This window comes from Eublepharis macularius, chromosome 5, assembly GCF_028583425.1.
Source record: "Eublepharis macularius isolate TG4126 chromosome 5, MPM_Emac_v1.0, whole genome shotgun sequence".
NCBI classification, from domain to species: Eukaryota; Metazoa; Chordata; class Lepidosauria; order Squamata; family Eublepharidae; genus Eublepharis; species Eublepharis macularius.
This window is the reverse complement of record NC_072794.1, coordinates 85850701-85871601: the sequence shown is the minus strand read 5'-3', so window position 1 is coordinate 85871601 and position 20901 is coordinate 85850701. Positions and strand designations below refer to the sequence as shown.

The 20901-nt window shown below is 42.4% G+C and overlaps 1 protein-coding gene across 1 annotated transcript in view; it reads right to left on the bottom strand.

Annotated features, from left to right (window-relative positions):
* LRP8 (LDL receptor related protein 8) overlaps positions 1-20901 on the bottom strand; it is a 295799-nt gene that overhangs the window by 150136 nt on the left and 124762 nt on the right. The gene's annotated exons all lie outside the window — the stretch shown is intronic.

Sequence of the window (20901 nt, the reverse complement as noted above, 5' to 3'; positions counted from 1 at the left end):
AGAATGTAACATTTCAGCTCACTTTTAAGGAGACACCAAAATGGGCATCTTCCATTTAGCACACCTTAGACGTAAATATCTGGTTCAGACTAAATTAAACCGTTGCACAGTTAATTAAGAAACAGCTGCCTAGCAACCTTGAATAGGGCAATGTTAGACACCTTTCCCATCTGCTGTTATCTCTTAGGACGCACTAAGGTGGCCGTTCCTATTTATTGAAGTACAAATAATCCTGTTAGCATTGCCCTTTTCACCTTAATTCCCTACATTCCCATTGACATAATTTATTGCTTATTTCAATAATGCTTCTCTGTGTTTTCCTCCATTAAGCACAGGTCACTGGCGAAGATCAGTGGATCAAACGGGCAAATTCTGATAGAACAAATTAGAACACATTAAGTGTTTCTTTATGTGATTAGTCCCATGCTAAAAGACGGACAAAGTACCTTAATATTGCACCTCACCAATTATTCCCTTTCTACTGAAGCTCAGTTTGACACTCTTGACAGAGAGTGACTCCGTTGTGAGACTAGATTCTTCTGAGGACAATACTGCCCAAACTACATTTTCATTTACTTTGTAAAGTTTTCAGTGTGCCCTGCCTGTAACTATAAAGCACAGTTATTTCTGTAAACAAAGCTGATTTGATGAAATATGATCATCTACAGCCACTAGTCATCTTGGACCCATGTATACTTGTTTAAATTTTTTTAAAAAAATATTTATTACAATTGATTTTGATTTCTTATAAACAGCAATAACATTAAAGATAAACAACAACAGTGAAGATAACAATAATACCAGTTGCTGCAAGGTACAGCATTGACATTCCTATGTTGTATGTCTGTGTTGAGTCAATAACTCAGGTTATCTGTGTGGATTCTTTCAACGTTACATGAGATTGAGAGCTTTATTTTGTTGTTGACTGTTCAGGAGGATAAAATGTATCATGATGAATCAAATTATTGAATAAGTTGTTTGCGCATATCATTTGTTGTTGTGTGAGGTCCAACTAAGGATGAATAGTCATGAGTGTTCATAGGTTTGAAATTTTCATATCATCATAGTTCGGTACACTGGATTTTTTGGTTGTATGTCATTCTTTGCTATATGTTCAATGAAGGGGAGCCATTTTTCTGTAAAATTCGTTGTTCTGAGATATATTTCAGCTTGAAGGCCATCTGTGATTTTCTCTATAATGTAGTGGTCCCATAACTTAGAGTACCAATTTTCTAGTGTAGGAGATTCCTGCGATTTCCACTTTGAAGCTATTGTAGTTTCGCTGCCACCAAGAAGAACCTTATGAGATCGTGCCTGATATGTGGTATAGTTGACTCATGCATACTTGATTTGTCTTGTAGTTGGATGAATTTTAGTTGCATATAAACATTGGATTGGATCTTAACCCTTTCATCATTTGCAGCTGTCCTTTACGTCACTGGAAAGGTTTTTGTGCCATGCGCATTAAGATAACAAAATGGCAGAATTTAACCCAATGTAATTTATTTCCCCTGAACAAGTTTACATATCCGATCTCTTATAAGCCCTTTAGAGTTATCTTCTTAGATTTTTATCCTACCCTTCAAGTATATCAAGGCAGTGTACATAGCCTTCTCAATGAAGGGTAGAAGGTCACCCAATAAAATTTAGGACAAAATGAAGACTTGAACTTCCCCAATCATAATTCAACATTTTAAACATTACACCACATTGCTTCTCAAAAAGGGACTGCACCTCACTCTCAGTCTCTTCATAATTGGTAGCCACAACTTAACCTTTTCAAACTGTTCCAAACCAATTGTGGACAAGTGCTATTACAAACTATTTTCAGCTCAATGTATTTATTTTTATTTTATTTTATTTTATTTTATTTTGGCACTTACCATCTCCAAGGTGCTAAACAATCAAGAACTATAAAACAAACAAAATTCATTCTTATTTATTACTTTTATATCGCATCTTCCTTCCACCATGCAACCCAAGGTGACATACACAGGGTTCCCAATATTTCCCATCCAAGTCTGCTGAAGCTAAATTTGTCACAGGTGATGTAGTGTTTCTCTGGGACCAGATAAGCACATGACCAGTTCACATGCTTAAGCAGCTGCAAATCATCATGGGCTTTCCAAACAGCTCTGGTAATGGATAAGAGCAGATGGGGCAAGCCATTTATGAAGACTAACAAGCTTTGAGGCAACATCTAGGCTGGGAAAACCTTATCCTGCTGGATGGTATAGTCCAAAACCCAAGGCTCAGATTTCTTAACACCTTTTTATACATGTGCATGGGAGACCTGAAAAGGAGCTGCCTCTTCTCTGTATGTGTGATGGAAGGAAGTGTGATCATGTGAAGGACAGCATCCTCTTTATGCTTATACCCATCTGAATCTCCCACTGGGGAGGGGAGATCAGATGCGCAGGATTTGTGAGTCTCAGGTTAACCACCTTTCCATGTTTCATTTCTTTTCTTAATCTGTACCTTAGTCCTGTAATACTGTATTTACTCTAGAGTAGAGGTGGGCACGGTCTGCATTACGGACCTAATTTCGTCACGAACTTACCCAGTTCGTGCTTCGCAAACACGCGGGCCGTGGGCGTGTGTTTTTCTCACAAAAGCGCCGAACATTGGGGCTTTCTGTCCGTGTGTCCGTTGGCCCGTCATGCCAGGATTCCCACTCAAACAATTTCCTAGGCAACGGTGGAACCAACTTCCCCGTTTGGAACACACCAATCGTAGCCCAGGAAACCTTGATTGGCAGCTCTGTCAGCCAAACAGAGATCACCCTTTCTGTATAAAAGACAACGCGCGCAAAGCGTCGGCTCCATTCTCCTGGCGCGGGGATGCGAGTTAGTTCTAGCTTAGCAACTGCTTGCTGTGGGGAATTTTTGTGTGTGCGTGTGTGAGAGCGCGGCTTGTGCCTTGGGGCTTTGGGGCTTCAGCTGCAAGAGAGCTTTCTCTTTTCTCCATTTCTCCTCCTTTCTATTCTAGAGCACTTTTAAAAAAATCCTTTTACTGCACTATTGGGTTACTCTGATTTCTTTCTGCGTTTTGAGTCCTTGGGTTCTTCTCGGGCTTAATCCCCCCTCCCCCCCCAAATCTCTTCCTATTATCTGGGTTGCCGGTGGGTTCTATTGTGCTGTGACGCCACCCTGCTCATAGACCCACAGTGGGTGCAAGGCAGCTTTGGGCGTTGCCTGCTTGAGTTCTTGCCTTCATCCCCCCCCCTTTTTTTTGGCTGCTGATGAGATGCAAGGGGAGGAAGACTGCTATTAGGCTCTGTGAAACACCTACTCTCTGGTGATGATCGGCAGCACGTTTTGGGGGGCTCTCTCTGCTTCACTCCTTTCAAAGCCTTTTTAGTGGGTGACTTGGGGGGACATTTCCAGCCTGGCTTTTGAGGTGCAAGGGGGAGACTGCTCCTGGCCTCTGTGAAACACCTACTCTCTGGTGACCGGCAGCTCGCTTTGGGGGGCTCTCTCTGCTTCACTCCTTTCAAAGCCTTTTTAGTGGGTGACTTGGGGGGACATTTCCTGCCTGTCTTTTGAGGTGCAGGAGGGCTGCTGCTGGCCTCTGTGAAACACCCACCCTAGGACCACTGGCAGCACGTTTTGGGGGGCTCTGTCAGCTTCACTCCTTTCAAAGCCTTTTTCACTCCCTCAATAGTGGGTGACTTGAGGGGACATTTCCTGCCTGGCTTTTGAGGTGCAGGGGGGCTCCTGCTGGCCTCTGTGAAACACCCACCCTAGGACCACTGGCAGCACGTTTTGGGGAGCTCTGTCAGCTTCACTCCTTTCAAAGCCTTTTTCACTCCCTCAATAGTGGGTGACTTGAGGGGACATTTCCTGCCTGGCTTTTGAGGTGCAGGGGGGCTGCTGCTGGCCTCTGTGAAACAGCCACCCTAGGACCACTGGCAGCACGTTTTGGGGAGCTCTGTCAGCTTCACTCCTTTCAAAGCCTTTTTCACTCCCTCAATAGTGGGTGACTTGGGGGGACATTTCCAGCCTGGCTTTTGAGGTGCAAGGGGGAGACTGCTGCTGGCCTCTGTGAAACACCCACCCTAGGACCACTGGCAGCACGTTTTGGGGGGCTCTGTCAGCTTCACTCCTTTCAAAGCCTTTTTCACTCCCTCAATAGTGGGTGACTTGGGGGGACATTTCCAGCCTGGCTTTTGAGGTGCAAGGGGGAGACTGCTGCTGGCCTCTGTGAAACACCCACCCTAGGACCACTGGCAGCACGTTTTGGGGGGCTCTGTCAGCTTCACTCCTTTCAAAGCCTTTTTCACTCCCTCGATAGTGGGTGACTTGGGGGGACATTTCCAGCCTGGCTTTTGAGGTGCAAGGGGGAGACTGCTGCTGGCCTCTGTGTGTATACTGATTTTAGTCTTTGTTTTTATCGATTTTAACTGTTCACCGCCCAGAGCCCCTGGGGATGGGCGGTATATAAATTGAAAAAATAAATAAATAAACACCCACCCTAGGACCACTGGCAGCACGTTTGGGGGGGCTCTGTCAGCTTCACTCCTTTCAAAGCCTTTCACTCCCTCAATAGTGGGTGACTTGAGGGGACATTTCCTGCCTGGCTTTTGAGGTGCAGGTGGGCTGCTGCTGGCCTCTGTGAAACACCCACCCTAGGACCACTGGCAGCACGTTTGGGGGGGCTCTCTCCACCTCACTCCTTTCAAAACCTTTCACACTCCCTAAATAGTGGGTGACTTGGGGGGCAATTCCAGCTTGGCTTTTGAGGTGCAGAGGGAAGACTGCTGCTTGCCTCTGTGAAACATCCACCCTAGGACCACTGGCAGCACGTTTGGGGGGGCTCTCTCCACCTCACTCCTTTCAAAACCTTTCACACTCCCTAAATAGTGGGTGACTTGGGGGGGGGGGCAATTCCAGCTTGGCTTTTGAGGTGCAGAGGGAAGACTGCTGCTTGCCTCTGTGAAACATCCACCCTAGGACCACTGGCAGCACGTTTCGGGGGGCTCTCTGTCTGCTTCACTCCTTTCAAAGCTGTTTTCACACCCTAAATAGCGGGTGACTTGGGGGGGGGCATTTCCAGCCACGTCCTGTCCCTTTTATCCTCCTCCTGATGACACGTCCTGTCCCTGGTATCCTCCTCATGATGGCAAGCCCTGTCCCTGGGATCCTCCTCCTGATGACACGTCCTGTCCCTGGTATCCTCCTCCTGATGACACGCCCTGTCCCTGGTATCCTCCTCCTGACGACAAGCCCTGTCCCTGGTATTCTCCTCTTGACGACAAGTTCTGTCCCTGGTATCCTCCTCCTGATGACACGTCCTGTCCCTGGTGTCCTCCTTATGACGACAAGTTCTATCCCTGGTATCCTCCTCCTAACGACAAGCCCTGTCCCTGGTATCCTTCTCCTGACGACATGCCCTGTCCCTGGTATCCTCCTCGTGATGACAAGCACTGTCCCTGGCACCTTCTAAGTACCTCCTCTTATTCTTTATAAACTCTACTACTTCCATTAGAATTTGTATACTTACAAAACAGTCTAAGGCACATGGTGAGCTTCCTTGATTGACTGCATCATGTTTGGTGAAGTGGGTTTTGTCGGTGACCGACCGTCCTGCTCCTGTGAGTGCAAGGGCTCCTCTGAGGGTCAATCCCCAAAAGTCCGGTGACAAGGAGGACAGTGACCCAGGTCAGCTTGCTTGATAGCAAGCAAGCTGACACACCACGTCACTGAGGTGGGACTCGTCCCCTGCCCAAAGAGGCTCCCTCTGAACAGGGTAGCATGAGCTTCCTTCCCTCAAGGTGTGAGAGACATCCTTTCCCTCCCTCCCGTGCCTTCCATTCCAGCAAGCGGCCTTTGAATTGCTGCATGATCTCCTGTTGCGGAGTTGGCTTTCACTCTAGTCCATCCATTGATTGCCCATCATGGAGAGTTGGTCTCCCCGCCCCTGGGGAGGGTGTCTCTTGTTGATGCAGCCCCATCAACAGGTGGGCTTTGTGGGTAGGTGGGTTTTGTGGGCAGCCACCTCTGCTGGACAGGAGCACAAGTCTCTCTCCTTCCCCCAAGGGCGGGTAAGGGTCAGTGAGAATAGGGGAGGGGAAGTTGTTGTTTGTCTCTGGAAAAGTGATAATCGAGGAGCGTTACATGAGAATGTTTGGTGGGGAAAGTCGACTGAAGTGAAAATGTGTGGGGAAAACAAGGCCTTTTCTGACCCGAACCGGTTCGTGAACCGGTTCTCGAACCGGGCCCGGTCTGTTAAAAGTTCGTGGACCGTGGTCCGTGGAAGCCCATGAACCCCGAACCGGCGGTCCGTAGGCAAATGCCGGTCCGTGCCCATCTCTACTCTAGAGTTGTTCCTGTTGTAGAATAAAGCTGCATTAATTAAAAGAATGCATTGCTTTGATTTCTACCTACATAACTTGAAGCTAGCTCACACTATGAACTTGGCCTAATTTTGGCTGTTGCTGATACTGAAATAGAGAGGAGGTAGGGAATAGGAAATGGTGGTAGCTATTGAAGGGAAAGGCTCTGAACTTCTCTTAACTGGAGATTGGGGAGTCACGAGGGATTTCTGCTGGGATGAGTAGATTTTCCTCAGCAGGAACAACTTCTGTCCTAGCTTCTGATCAGGGTTACATCTCTCTTGCCTGCACATGGGCCATTTGCCTGAGTGGGGACTGAGAGTAGCTTGCTGGAGTAGAAGCATCACAAACTTACTAATCGAAATTAACTATGCTGGGAAGGGAAGACTGCGGTTTGGGGACACAATTTCAGATTCATCACAAACATGCTTTAATTGGTTTCAGCCTCTGGAGTTGTGCAAAAGATTCACACCTGCGTATGTATAGCAAAAGCCATTAAAGCATATGCCCTGATAGAGAAAAAATATAGTCTCTTAATAATGTAGGACTCTATCCATTATTCATTTCTATTACTTTCTTAATATGCTTATACAAGTTCCGGAAATTATCCTCCCAAAAGTTTAATACATGGAACAGTTGATGTACTTGACATTTTTCTGCTTATGTAAGTTAAGAGCATTCTGAGGTTTTACTTATAATGTTTTTTTCTGCAAAGACATTTTTTCCAAGACACATTAGGCAACCTTAAAGAAAAAAAAATACTAACTAAATCTTCTTAAGCAGTTAAAAGTCTGTTTCTGCACTAAGCAGGGAAGTGTAATGCAATTTCATTTCCCTTCAGCAAATCTTAATGGATGAGCACTTTTGGTCACAAAGATATTGTGTAGGAGGAACACTGTACAATATGAGAGAAGTGAGTAAGGATCTCTGAGAAGGACAGGCAATTTACAAGCATTTCTGGACCCATACAGATCCTATTCTGATTAAGATAAAAGCCTCCATGGATTTCAAAGAAAAATCTATTTCAATATAATGAAATAGAACATAGTCTTCATTTTCCTTCAGTGTGGCCCATAGCAAACAAAAGAATAGTATCCAATTTATCAAAAAGTATACTTTGAGATAATTAAACAACACTTTTCTATGCAGTGTCATCCAGTTACTGGATTTCCAAGAAAATCTAATCCCATTTCTAGTGTTCATAAATTCATTAGGAGTACAAAAGTGGAAAATGCAGACTTGCCAATTATACTATCAAGGGCAGTACACATAACCTAATGTTTACTTACTCTATTATTCGATGGAAGCTGCCTTTTGATAAATGCATAAATGTAAATGTCTCCAGTTAATGGTTTTCATGTTCCTTCCACTTGGTCAAAGCTGGAGTGATATATACTGTGTTTACAAATTACTGGCTGCAGTGCAGGCCACAGACAGTTTACATCAAGATCCAAGGTTCAATATGATAGTAGGTAAAGACTTTATTATTTTGTTTGGTATTTTCTTACTTTCATTCTTGTTTATGTTTTGAATTATTTTATATGTACGTGTGTGTTCTTTTTTTAAAAGCTGGTTTTAACGTTTTGCACTATTTTCTGCCTTGAGAACCTTAACTGGGTAGAAAGGCATGATAGAAATGTTTTAAATAAAAATAAACAAACACAAACCCAACATCTTCAGTAAAAGGCAGTAGGTGCTAAAACAGACCTTTTTCTGCCTGAGGCTCTGGAGAGCCATTTGGAAGTTACAGGACACAGAACTGAACTAGATGAAGCCATCTGACTCAGGGCAAGGCACTTTCAAATGTGTCAAGCTGTTAAATGCATTTGTAAAACGAATTCTGTTAAACAGACTCATCTTTTGCCATGCAATTTCCTTCACATTTTTCCTTGTTCTAAAAGTCTTGTCTTCATTCTTCTGGCCCCTCTTTACTTCCTACAGATGCTACTGAGCCTGACAGCTTAACACAAAACAATTAACACAGAAGAGAAAAAGGGTAGAAAATGCCTGTAGACTTTAATGCAGTTCTCAGCCTCTTGGGTGTTAACATTGAGCTAGGAGGTGGTGTTCTCTTACTGTGTCCTGTCCTAAATGCGGAAGTACTGTGATCTTCAGGAAGGGCGATGTGTACAAACTTAGAATCTAAGTAAGATTTTTTTTTAAGTGGCATGGGTTTTTTTGCTTTGCCTTTAATTATTTCAGAATAAAGGAAACTCCACGGGGGTTATAGTCAATACTATATGCAGTACACCATATATGACTCTCAGAAAGTAATTTAATCACTGTTTAACATCAACAAATAACCAAAGTTACAATGTTCAATGTGTATTTACACCATTCAATATCACAATGTTCAGAACATTCAAAATATCCAGAATAAACCTTCAAAATAAATTAACCAGTAAATTAACCAACTGACTACAAAGAAGACACTGGTTCTTGTGTGACCTTTAAGAATATACGTTACTGGGACATGGGTTAATTTACTCTGAAGGTTTATTCTGGATATTTTGAATGTTCTGAACATTGTGATATTGAATGGTGTAAATACACATTGAACATTGTAACTTTGGTTATTTGTTGATGTTAAACAGTGATTAAATTACTTTCTGAGAGTCATATACGGTGTACTGCATAAAGTATTGATTATAACCCCCGTGGAGTTTCCTTTATTTTGCAGTTTACGGCGGGGGTAGCCTCTTTTGCATTGTTTAATTATTTCAGGGCAGCTAATCTTGTTCCATTTTTATGGCTTGAATTCAGGTAGCCAAACATTGTAATTATTCTAAATACAGCATATAATTAGTATCTTCAGTGGAAAAACTTAAGTATTAACAAATAACAACTCTATTGACTTCATAACTATAGTAAAGGGTGGAGGCACCACAGGTACCCAAGGAAAACTGAGTATATTTGTAAGCAAATTATCATGCATGTCTGGAAAAGGGAAGGGAAACAGTAGTAGCATAGAAAACAGGAAGCTTGTGGAGCAAAGGTGGGAGGATAAACTAGAAAGGAGCTTCATTGAGACGGTAAAGGGATGGATCAGTATCCCATCACCCATGAATCAAGTATTATGTATATTTAAATATCCATTGCTAGAGGGGTTTAAGGACACTTGGAGGCTTAGATATAACAAATCCTTCCCCACTGCAGCAAATCGAAGATCCAATGCTAGCTAATGAAAAGGAACATGACACCAGAAAACATCCACTATCTACATTTCAATGAGCCAAAATCTTTGCCAGTAATTTCAGTCAAATGTTAACAACCCATCTATGATTCATTTATAATATCACTGACTGTCATTTGACTGTTGCTTGAATTTGGTTTTTAATCAAGCTGTATTTAGATATTTAAGAACTAGGATAGAAAAAAGACATATATTTTGCAAACTTTGCCAAGCAGTTAAAATGACAACTATTGAAACAAGAAATTCTGGTAACAGAGCAGGTTTGGAGGGGGGGCAGTGTAAAAGCTATGTATTTGTCCAATATATATACATTTTTAAAGGCTACAAGGAGGAGGCGGTATGAGCTGGCCCCTAGTTTTTCTGGAGTGGGGCCCAAAAAGAAAAAGAGCAAGCAGGTCATTTTTTCCCTGGAACGTTGGCATTCCTAAGAGAGTATTTTACAAAGGGGAGTTACCAGAAAAACAAATAAGCTAGCCAACTTTGAAGGTAAAAAGAAAAAAGAATTAAAAAGGCAGACCATGGAGTGATTTAAAAACAAAGGAAAGGAAAGCTGTACAGATTCACAGTATGAAAGTGGCTCAGAAAACATACTTGAAAGTCTTGACGCAAGAGGAAGGATTATTTAGAGGTTTGATTAACAGTAACTGCTTGTACTTTAGGCTTCTTATTTCCCAGGGGCCCTGGCATTTCAAATGCTGAGAGCACACTAGGAAGAAACAATATTGGCTCCTACAAATAGGACCCAAAACTGCACATTCTGAAAAAAAAAACATTGAGATGATTTCTGTAGTATCAAAATAATCACTATGAATTCAGGATTAGTCACATCCCAGCTGCTGTGCATCTTGTGCTGCTGAACAAAGTAACAACATTTTTTGTTGAGCAGAGACTCTTGAAGAATATATTGTGTTCCGATAGTAGATGCTAAAAAGAGGTGCAGGGTGCTGTTCTAAGGGCAGAGTCAAGAAAGGCAGAGGTGGTTGGCTTTTTTTCTTCTCTATTTCAAGTAACTAAATGCAGGACTTTGCTGCATTCCAGTGTCAACTACCAGAAGTTTCTCTGACAGTGCCACAAATGTAGCTTGGTCTCATGCTTGTGTGCTCCCTCATCCCCCTTCTTCATCACATCTTAGGTTACTAACTGGAAACCAGTGGTTTGTATGCATTTATTTATATCTCACTTTTCTCCTCAGTTGGGAATTTAAAGCGGCTTAGAGCATTCTCCCCTCCTTCATTTTCCTACAACAACAACCCTGTGAGATAGACCAGGCTGAGAGTTTGTGATGGGCTCAAGGTGAGCTTTCATGGTACAAGTCAGGATTCAAACTGGTCTCCCAGGATCCTAGTCCGTCACTCCATCCACTATGCCATGCCAGCTCTCTACACCATATCAGTCTTGCGGTGGGGTGAAGGTAGAGATATGAGGGGTGGCATCAGACAGTGATGTTACATCACTTCTGGGGAAAATGGAGAAGTGATATCACTTCCGTCTAGGAATCACCAACATTTCTGTGGTAAAGCCATACAGTTTCTGGACATTCCTAGAAAGGAGTGGCATCACTTCCTCATTTCCCCTCAAAGTAACGTAATGCAATTTTAAAATTTATTTTTCCACTGCTGGCCAATGGAGTGGCAGCAGGCATTGCCGGCGGGAGGTCTTCCACTATAGTGGGCAACCCTAATCCTATGTCATACGGAATGCAATTAAAATTTTCTGGTTTCAAGCTCCATTTCACCAAGATGCCTAAATACAGGTGGCCTGGGCAATATGAAGTTTGTTTCCTACCCACAAACAGTGAGGCTAGTTAAATCCTAGTTATAATTCTGTTTTTTGGACATCATATTGCCCTGGCACTTGCATTCAGATGGGGAATGAAACCTGACTGAAAACCTCCTGATTTTGGAAGTTTGACCATGTTCTATGGAAAGGGTGTGTGTGAGCATCAGAACAAAGTGTGTTGTTTCAAAGTCAAACCTCCATTAGACTGCATTCAGATGTTACAGAGTGTCTAGATGACCGGATTTGGGAGAATAGGGCATTGTTTCTTAAGGATAAAACAAATGTCAAGAGGTTAGAGTTGCCATGTTTCCCAGGGCTCAGATCCTGAGTCTCAGGGGTGAAGCTGGAAATGAAATGGTATGCTTGGCAGACCAGTAAGTGGAGCCTGCATGAGGAGAAAGAGCTTTGGATGCCTTCATGAGCAGAGGATGTACTTGCCATGTCAAAAGAAGAACTGGACTGTATCTCGTGGCTCAGGGGAGGAGTCTGAAGGGGAAAGGGGAACAAATAGGAATAGTTCTCAACCCAATCAGAAAAAAGTCTGCCGTGTTTCTGTCCTCTTACACTGACATAATGTTTTCATGGCAGTTTATATTAGATTGATGTAGTTTAATGAGTTTTAATTGTTAAGCTGCCTTGGGAAAACGATGACAGGATGGAAACACTGTTAATAAAATTCTCCGAGAAAAATAAGGAAGTTAAAATCCTTGATACATCAACCTGACATATAGCAACTCAAGCAGGACTGGTTCAACTTTGGAAGCTTGCTGGGTGATCTTGGGCCAGTCGCATACCCTCAGCCTAATCTACCTCACAGGTTGTTGTGAGGAAAAACAGAGGAGTATGATGTAAGCTGCTTGGTGTCCCCATTGGGAAGAAAGGCAAGGTGTAAATAGTTTTTTTTTTAAAAAAATTGCACTCAAATAAGTTGCAAAAAAGTCTGTTAACTCTTTTCTTGTTTTCCTGGTCTCTGGTTTACAACAGGAGCAACAGAAATGTCACCCTTTAAACTCTTTATGCCTGACAGCACTGTTCATTCCTGCAATTACATGAGCAAATACCACAATCACTGAACATGGAAGGGAAAAAACAACCAAAGCTGAGTTTGTATATCTGCCATTCTCTTCAAAAGAATAATTTAATAGCAGGGTATGAAGTAACAGAAGGATGCAACAAAGAATGCCAGAAGAACACCAGAATGACCTTTCACTCTAAAGCCAAACCTTCCATAAAATTAACAGCCATAGCTGAAAGGCCAATCTGGGCATCCTGCCAAGAAACCGTTTGTAAACCATGGCTTTCTGCAGCAAGATAAGCAAGTATTGCAGAAGCCAAAATCAAATGCTAAAAGAAAAAAAAATCACAAACTCTTAACAAATATTTTCCCCCATATTACTTAAGATACAGATAAAAATGTATTATTTTCTTCCTTTGCATGCATAGGTTGAATAAATCTACCTTCAAGGGGTTATTGGACACTTTTTTGCCTTCATAGTCTGGAATAAGATATGCATGTATTGCTTTACTAAAAACACTTGCATATAATCAAAATACAATAAAATAAAGTAAATCCAAATCTATAAACTCATTCTTAAAGTCAGTATGATCAAAATTAATAAAAATAATCAAAGTAGCAGCACTTCAATATATATACAACTGGAGTATTATTTTATTTTATTGATTTGATTTTATATTGCTTCTGTTCAACTGAGATCTTGAAGGGGTTGACATCAATTACAACAATTAAAAACCAATACAAAAATATAATATATTCAATAAAATCACAATAAAACAGTAGCCTAATACAAACAATTAAAAACCACTCTAGTCCCAACAGGTCCTGCTGGGCACGAGTGCCTTCTGACCATACATTCTGAAAGGAGGGCACCACAATCATAAAGGCCCTGGTGGAAGAAAATTATGCCACTGTGGATTCGTTTTCGTTTTCCCGGCCATGTCGGACGCTCCTCTCCGCAGGTCCGGGAGGAAGCGCCCGAGCAGCCTGACCGGGTGGTTGACCTGTGAGGGTTAACCCCCAGGACTCCCAGTGAGGGGGTCAGGGTCCGGAGCGCTGCGGGAAGAGCCCCCTGAAGTCGATGCAGGGGGTAAATTGCCCATTTGCTCCTACGGAGGCCGGCAGACTTGCACAGCACATCGCGTGCTGCCGGGCCATGGAGAACGGCAACAAGCAGATTTAAGGTGAAAACCTGTAAGTAGCTAATCCCTTCTGTCATTCCAAGTGTATGCGAAGGATTGGTGGGAGTTGAAGCTAAGAAGGTTCGGATATCTTCCCCTTCATTGAGTTTTGGAACTTAGTTGGCGGACTCCCCCCCCCCCCCCAAGATGGTGACGAAAAAGCAGAGCCCTGCTGTGGGCAAATCTGTTTCGGCTGCTTTGCATGGGAAAGGAGAGTCTCTTGAAGAGGTGGTTAAACGGTCGGTCGCTGAAGCTATGAAGCCCTTTGTTGATAAGCGAAATGAAATCGGTCAAAGGGTTGGCTCAGTTGAGAACAAAGTGAAAACCATCAAAGACGTAGCATCTGGGGCAGAGCAGTCTGCTCAGGAAAACGCAGTACTCATGAAAGCAACAAACAAAGAAGTAAAGCTTTTGGAGAATCAATTGATAGGGTTACAAGTGGATCGTGCTCAGACGGTATTGCGTCTTCAGAATGTGAAGGAGGAGGAAAGTGAAAATTTAAAGGATTTGGTGTCGGAACTTTTGGCGTCATTCGCAAAGGCAACTAAAGAAGAGTTAAAAAGCGATATTCTGGAAGTCCGCCGGACATCTTCAAAATATGCAACGAAGCGTCAGCTGCCTCGCGAGATTATTATCGGTTTTTCATCTAAGAAGACTCGGGACACCATCTTATATAATTCATACAATGTGGACTTGGACTTTCTGGGTAACAAGGTTAAGATATTGAAGGACGTTCCATTTTTAGCTCGGAAAAGAAGATTCAAGTATAAAAGGTTTGCAGCTCTTCTGAGGAAGCATGAAATAAAATACAAATGGCTATTTCTGGAAGGTATCTGGTTCAGTTATAAAGACCAAGCCTACAAGATAATATCAGAAGCACAGCTGAGGGACTTTGTGTTTAATCATCAAGAGTTTCAGCAAGGAGAAGATTTAGGATCTGAAGGGGAGAAGGGGGAGGAGGGAGGGAGCGCAGCCACTGTAGCTGTTCAGAGAGAGCTGCAACCGAGACGCAGGGGGGGGGGGGGAAGAAGACCTGATCCTGACTGTAGTTCGTATTTTATAAGATCTACCAATCTAATAGCATATTAGAAAGTTTAACTTTAAATAATTGTATTATGAAGGAAATGCAATACTTGTAGATGTAGTGTGTGTTTTTATATGTTGTTTCTTTCCCTTCCCCCGTTCCCTTTTTCCATTTTGTAGTTTTTGATGTTAGTAATTAAAAATAAATAAATAAATAAATAAATAAATAAATAAATAAATAAATAAATAAATAAAGAAAGAAAGAAAGAAAGAAAGAAAGAAAGAAAGAAAGAAAGAAAGAAAGAAAGAAAGAAAGAAAATTATGCCACTATGAGGCCAGGAACCACCAGCAAGCCCTGCAAACATGAATGAAACAGGTTGGGGTGTTCATAATGGGAAAGGCAGACCCAAAGGTATGAGGGTCCCAGACCATGGAGAGCTTTAAAGGTGAGGACTAACACCTTGAATTGGATCTGGAGACTAACTGGTAACCATTGCAGCCGCTTCAAAATTGGTGTTATATGAGCTGACTATGGTGACATGGTTAGCAACCCAGCATCCACATTCTGCACCACCTGAAGTCTCCAGAGAATCTTTAAGGGTAGCCCTGCATAGAACAAGTTGCAGTAGTCTAAATAAGAGGTAACTGTCACATGGATCAATGTGTCAAGGTAGAATTGAGATACATATGGGGAGGGTTGTCAAGCCTGTGGAGATGGAGCATTGGGGCAAAGAACAGCTTTCTGCTTCTGGTTGCATATCTATTAGAAGGAAGAGTGGGGTGTCATCAGTGTATTGCTAGCATCCAATCCCATATCTCCTAACAACAGCTGTTAGAGAGCGCATATATATATATATTAAAAAGCATTGGGGACAGGATCAATCTCTGTGGGACCTGACAGTGTAGTTCTCATTGGGATGCACCCTCATCCCTAACGACCACCCTCATTGAGCTTCCTTGGAGGAAAGAGGTAAACCATTCTATAGCAGTTGCAACCGGCAATGAGGCTAGGCAGTCGACCATGACCAAATGGTTAACTGAGTCAAATGGTGCTGACAGATCTAATAAAATCAGCAGCAGACAGCCACCCTTGTCTAACTGAAGTCAGATATAATCAAACAGAGCTATTAAAGCAGTCTCAGTTCCTAAGCCTGGCCGGAAGCTAGACTAGAATGGATCAAGTGCTGATATATTATTCAAAAACTCCCGAAGCTGGTCAGCCACCACCTTCATAACAGCCTTACCCAGGAAAGGCAAATTCAACACTGGGAGATAATTTGCTAGCTCCCCTGTATCCAAGGAAGGTTTTTTCAACACAGGTCTCACTACCGCCTCCTTGAGGGAGCTAGGAAACTGGCCTGATGCAAGAGAACAGTTAATAATTTCTCACAAATGGCTTCCCACCACATCAAGGAAAGATTTAATTAACCAAGAGGGGCAGGGGTCCAACAAGCAGGTGGTGGGCCTTACAAGCATCAGGGTTCTGTCAGCATCTGTGGGGTAAGTGGACTAAAGGAGTCTAAGAACGGACACAACAATGCAGATGGAGCTGCTGGTATGTTACTAGCAACAAACTTGATAGCCAGGTTGGCATGAAGCACAGAGACTTTAGCTGTAAAATAAGTTGTAAATAAGCCACAGCTAAAAATCATCTGCCCCTTTAGACTCTGTAGAAAGTGAAGTTAACTGCCAAATCAAGTTAAATATTGAGCTGGATGCAACCTAGTGGATGTGATATACGCAGAAAAGTAAGTCCTTCTTTGCAGCCTTCACCATCACATCATAGGCCTTCACCTGAGCCCTATAACACATTCTCATCGTCTCGTCAGAAGTCTGGCACCATTTATGCTCTAGCCATCTGTCATGCCTCAGGTGAGGTGGGCCACCTTATGCTGCCACCACTCTGGGATTTAGGGTCCCTTGGGAAGTCCCAGAGTACCCTCCCAACCCTTCTGACCTCCGTAGCTTGGCCAATAAACAGGCATGAGGACCCGGCAGAGTAACAACAAACAAAAGAGTTTATTTACAAGGAGGTCAGTTAATATCAAACAAACAAGCAAACAAGAAGCAAGGTGCATTAGTAACAATAGATGGGTGAAAGCAAAATAAACAAAAGGCCCTAGCGTGACTGAACTCACTGTCCCTCTGTCCGCCAGGCCTGTCTTCTCACCCTACCTGGATGAGGGCCTCTCTCCCTAGCAGAAACCTCCTCTGGCCTGCTCCCTGGGAGAAAGAACATAGGCTTTTTTCCTCCCAGACTTATATAGCACCAGCCCCCTGTGTTCTGATTGGCCAAAAAGGGTGCCAAAATGGCCCAGGGGCTTCTGGGAATTGTAGGGAGCCCTACTCCCACTGCTAACAGGCTTCTGAGGCCTTGCTGGGCCTTCCTGGCACAGCCAGATCATGACACCATCTTAACGATGTCTTAGCCTCTTAGCTCCTCATTATACCATGCAGCCACCAAGGGCCAAGAGCAAAAAGGGTATCCCAAAGACCCTTATTCCAATGCTGCACACAATGATGGTGCAAGGAAAGTGTGTGGGGAGGGGACAGGGAAGAGGATAAAACTAAGAGAAAAGCAAGATGGAAGGTAGAAGGAAATGAGATTGGAGAGATAATTATGACTAGCTTTTTCAGCTGCCAAGAGATGAAGTCCTAGAATTTATCATTACTCTCTAGAACATTTTTTATCCCAACCTTTCTCTAAGGAGCCAGATGTATATTGTTCTCCCTTCCTCTCTATTATGCTCACATATGCAACCTAGGCTTTAAAAGTGTGACTGGCTCAAGGTCACCTGGTAACCTTAATGACACAGCAGGGATCTGAACACAGGACAGAAGTTGAAAATCATCAAGGGTGTGGAGAAAGCAGATAAAGTATTATTTCTCCATCTATAGAAACACTAGGACTGGGAAGTCATCCAATGAAATTGGTGGACAGATTCACAGCAGATTTTAAAAGTATATAATATGTAATTAACCTGTGGAATTTGCAGCTATAAGCTGTGGTTGTAGTGCCTGATTCAGATGGATTTAAAGAGGATTCATAAAAACCAATGGAAGAACCATAGTATATCTGACTATGACTGGGGAGGACCAGGGTTCAAATCTCCACTCTTCCATGAAGGTCACTGGGTGACCTTGATTTTCTCTGTCTTACCTACCTTTCAGGATTGTGGTTACAAAAACGGGGAGGGAAGAATGAGGAGCTCCTTTAGAAAGGGTGGGATAAATCTGTGATAGCCATTGATAAAGCTATTAGCCATAACTAAATGGAGCCTCCAGATCCAGAGGCAGCATATCACTGAATACCAGGAGCTGGGGACATCCAAAAAGGGAGGGGAAGGATAATATAAGCTTTCTTAAAGATTCTGAAAGGCAAGACTGAGGTACTTTTGATCTATGAGAGCTGCTCAAGGACTGATGGGGTTGTGGTTGCCCTCAAGAAGCAAGTATGTAGCTTGGGGTTGCTGATTGGAGCTCAGAGAACTATGCTATGATCACATCCAGGTCAGATTACTGCAATGCCTCCTACATGAGGCTGCTTTTGAAAATGGTTCAAAAACGTCAGTTGTTCCAAAACGCAGCAGGGTTAGGTTTAGAAAATTCATTTCAGCAAATAACTTTTCAGAAATATATCACGCTTTGATCAACTAGACAATCTGCAACTTTTGAAGATAGACAGCAGCCAAAACTACAACAGAGATTGATTTTTTGCTTAATAATTAGCACAAAGGAGTCAAAACCAATCCATTACAAGCTCATCAACAGAGTCCCATTTTTTTCCACCCTCCCAGCATGGTACATACACATGGATGCACATTCTGGCACCATGCCAATCTACAACAGATGGAAGGTGTATGCATACCTTCAATATCCCAGTCCAGCCATCCTCTGCTCAGTAAAGAAATGCAAGATCTGAGTTTTCATTCCTTGACTGAGCAATGATAGAAGTGGAGGTAAACAGAAATACCGCAAATGGGGGACCCACACAGGCATATAATTCCCTGTAAGTACCTATATATGCATGGCACATGGTCGGAAAATTGGTCTCTGCCATGTCCAATGGGGAACAGTGCTATGAGAAACATATGGTACAAATTTACAATGCATTCTAATTTTTTTAGATTTATTCAGTGAATTAGAAAAGCTGTGTGTTCTTCTCCTATAATTTATTTTAATGCACAGAAAGAGAACAGAAAATACACACTAGTAATCGCAACATTCTGTGCAGAAGAATAGTCCGATTGTTATGGAAAGTTACAATGTTCTGAAACAATTGTTTCAGACCACTGAATGCCACATGAAAAGCAAGTAGCATTTCTCAAGCTGCCCTTTACTCCTCCTGTGCTACAACTCAATGTTTGTGAGGCATACAGCAAACACAACTCTTCTTTTGCTACCACTTGTATACTCTGGTCCTTCGTAGTACTAATCCCACACACTACTTTTATTTATAGACAAACAGTGCTCCCCACAATACAATAAATACTCCATCATTCACAACTCCAATAGATGCAACAGCTCAGATCATAAATCCAAGTAAATACATGGTATACTAAGACAGCAGACATTTCACCATGCAAATCTCTGCAAAGATAAAATGCTAATCCCAGTGTTGTTCTTTGCCATTATGATTAGGTGCTTTTCTACCTCACTGCTGTTAGTAGCAGAAAACAGAATTCAGAAGTAAGCTACTTCACAAGATCATCACTAAAGATGAACAAGGTATAACTGTCTTGGCCTGGATCATTTTCATTATTTAAAATTTCCAATTGTTTTGCCTCGCCCTCTGCATATTAATGCAGTCACGAGAGGGGAATGCAGAAAAAGCAGACAAGAATATTTTTAAAAACACACACAACAGATTCTGTCATGCACGAACTAAAAATTGCCAATGTCTAATGAACAGAACATATGAGTAATGAAAAAGGGAGAATCTACCTGCTATTAATGCCACAGGTGGAGGAATATATCACTGAAAATGGCTCTTAAAAAAACTTTACCAAAATCTGTAAGCAAAATCCATCTTAGGTTACGTTCTATTGGATAATCAGCCAAAATTAGATACATTTTTAAAGGCCTGTTGATTTCAGCAAGACAGTTATTTCTTTTAAAAAGACAATATGGCTTGGTATCTTAAAGGACCTTAAAGTATCTTAAAGAGTAAGAGCCCCGTGGTACAGAGTGGTAAGCTGCAGTACTGCAGCCCAAGCTTTGCTCACGACTTGAGTTCGATCCTGGCAGAAGCTGGGTTCAGATAGCCGGCTTAAGGTTGACTCAGCCTTCCATCCTTCCGAAGTAGGTTAAATTAGTACCCAGTTTCCTGGGGGTAAAGTGGAGATGACTGGGGAAGGCAAAGGCAAACCACCCCATAAAAAGTCTGCCAAGAAAATGTCATGATGCGACGTCCCCCCATGGGTCTATATTGACTTGGTGCTTACCTTTTACCTATCTTAAAAGGACAGAGTAACAAGAGGAAATAAGTGGAGACTTAAGCAATTGTTTTATATTTTCAGTTTGTTACGCATTTCAGAACAGGCGACAGCTTGCAGGGTAACATTTACTTTTTTCTCTTTTCTTCCTCAAAGTAATTTTCAAATCAGATAGTTCAGAAGTCAGCTCAATATTTCTGAAAACAGTACAGCTTAAACAGAATATCCAAAATTAAATTAGGCGGTTTAAATGAGTACCCTAGGGCCTTTAGCCATGACAGCTGAAGGGAATCTCTTCTGTTCAAAAGTGATACCACCATCCATCAGATGCTGGGAACCAATAAAGGAGACTGTTGCTTTCATGCCTCCTTGCAAGCTTCCTACTATCAGAAATCAAATGCAGAACTAGAAGTACTTTTGGTCTGATCCGGCAAGGCTCTTCTTACATTTTATGCAGAATTCACACTAGCATGAAATTTCCATACTCTTATCTTTCACAGAATTTTAATGAAGGCAGAGAAGGAACTGATTCTGCTTTCAGTACTGCCCTGACATTTGCACTGCCCAATACAAGCTCAACAAATGCAACTAAAGAACCAGGTTATTCTGAAGAACGGGAGAAAAGACTGGAAATTTCCATTTCAATGTAAATATATCCAGAATGAATTGTCCGAATCCCTTCTGAAACATTAATGCACACACTTAAAACATACACACAAAAGAAAGAAAATATCATGCTGCCACTGCAATACCGCTACTGGCATCTCTATCACTGGGAGAATAGGAGCACTCTGGTAGGTAATAAGTTTTTATTGAGTTCTCAAAGCTGCATCATTCGTCCATCCGACTTTTTAATTTCCCACATGAATGCCTCCATGTTACATTAGCCCATGGTGCGTTTTGGGTAGGCTATAGTTCACACTGAGCTAGTGTTTGAACC